The 1,585-nt window shown below is 55.9% G+C and overlaps 1 protein-coding gene across 1 annotated transcript in view; it reads left to right on the top strand.

Annotated features, from left to right (window-relative positions):
* RAP1GAP2 (RAP1 GTPase activating protein 2) overlaps positions 1–1,585 on the top strand; it is a 188,266-nt gene that overhangs the window by 113,156 nt on the left and 73,525 nt on the right. The window lies entirely within an intron of this gene.

The raw sequence follows: 1,585 nt of genomic DNA, 5'->3' as shown, positions 1-1,585 counted from the left end.
CCGGGGCACGAACCCATGTCCCCTGCATCGGCAGGCAGACTCTCAACCACTGCGCCACCAGGGAAGCCCCCTAAAAAATTTTTTAAACCAAAGTAATACATGCAGTGATTAAAAAACAAAACCCAGGCTGTTTTGTGAAAGAAAGCAGTTCACCTTGCCTCTGTCCCCTCCTACAAGCCCCACCTGCAAAGGAACCATGTCTTACTCTTTTAGCTGTTTCTTCAAACCTTTGAGCAGGAAGTTTTGGGCTCTGTGAGGGCCATGTGAGTGCCTTTAAAGGTTCAGGCACCTGTTTTCTTTCTTCTACTTCGTTTTTATTCTCCTTACACATGGAGCTTCTCAATTCGCAGATGGAAAATTGAGGTCCCAGCCTTGAGTCCCACAGCATCCTGTGCCCCAGCCTTTCCTCTCGTCACGCATCACAGGCCAGCACCATTGAGAACTCACTTGAGATAAGAATGGAGGGACTTCCCTGGTGGTCCAGTGGTTAAGACTCTGTGCTTCCACTGCAAGGGGCATGGGTTTGATCCCTGGTCAGGGAACTAAGATCCCACATGCCGCATGGTGGGACCAAAAAAAAAAAAAAAAAAAAAACTTAAGGATGGAAGGACAGGAATGCTTCCCGCACCCTGACTTTCCCACACCCCTAAATGGGTCTCTCCTTACAACCTGCTGGCATGGTGCCTCTCCCCTGGGATGGACCCCTTGCCCTTACTACGTATGATGTGTGGTGGCTTCACCAGCCCTGGGCTCCCTAGAAAAACAGCACTGGCGAAGGAGGGGTCAAAGGTCAGGTCTAGTCAGTGTGGAATAATAGCTCCGGGCGGACACCCAAATCCTGCAGTTCCTTGTTTAATCTTAAGGAAGTTGTTCAACGTCAGCAGAAGCAGCAGCAGCAGCAGCAGCTGGGGAGGTGGCAGCCACAGCTACAGTGTTGCTCAGTCAGACAGTCAGGGCCCCCTGCCTCGCCAGGGAAGGCACTACTGGAAGATGATGGATTTCTTAAAGAACATTTTGGTGAGTGCACCCGGGCTATGGGGCAGTGCCTGTCCACACCGGCTGCCTGGAGTGGCTGGGTCAGGGAGGAGCCAGAACCCCTCCTGCTGTCACCTGGCAGGGAGCCCCCGGTGCCTGCTGGCCTATCGTGGGGTATGGAAGCCACCTGTCACTCAGGGGAAGGAGGAACAGAGATTAGGGACAGAGGGGATTGTGTGTGTGGAGGGGACGTGGGAGGGCGTGGGACAGAATCGGGGACCAGAGCCTTTCCTCCCTGGTGTGGCGGTCCTGGCATGAGGCCGGGCAGAGCTCACCTCTGTGCTCCTCTGTCACGGCTTCCTGATGCTGGGTGAGGGCCTGAGGGGACCCTCAGCCAACTGCAGGCTGTGCCAGGTGGGGTGCCAGGGTGAGAGAGGGAGGGACTCTGTAGCTGGGCTTCCGCCTGGCTCCAGGCACTCGGAGCTGGCGGGCCAGCCCTGTGGGTCCAGCCCTCTCCCCTTTGTGCTGTGTGCCTGGGATGGCCCTGGCAGGGGACTCTGTCCTGTCACAGAGCCTCCAAGCTGTGCTGTTAGTGTGACACTTGGGAGTG

Source organism: Lipotes vexillifer, unplaced genomic scaffold, assembly GCF_000442215.2.
Source record: "Lipotes vexillifer unplaced genomic scaffold, Lipotes_vexillifer_v1.1 scaffold680, whole genome shotgun sequence".
Lineage (NCBI taxonomy): Eukaryota > Metazoa > Chordata > Mammalia > Artiodactyla > Lipotidae > Lipotes > Lipotes vexillifer.
The sequence above is the reverse complement of the archived record's forward strand: the minus strand, read 5'-3'. Positions and strand labels throughout refer to the sequence as shown.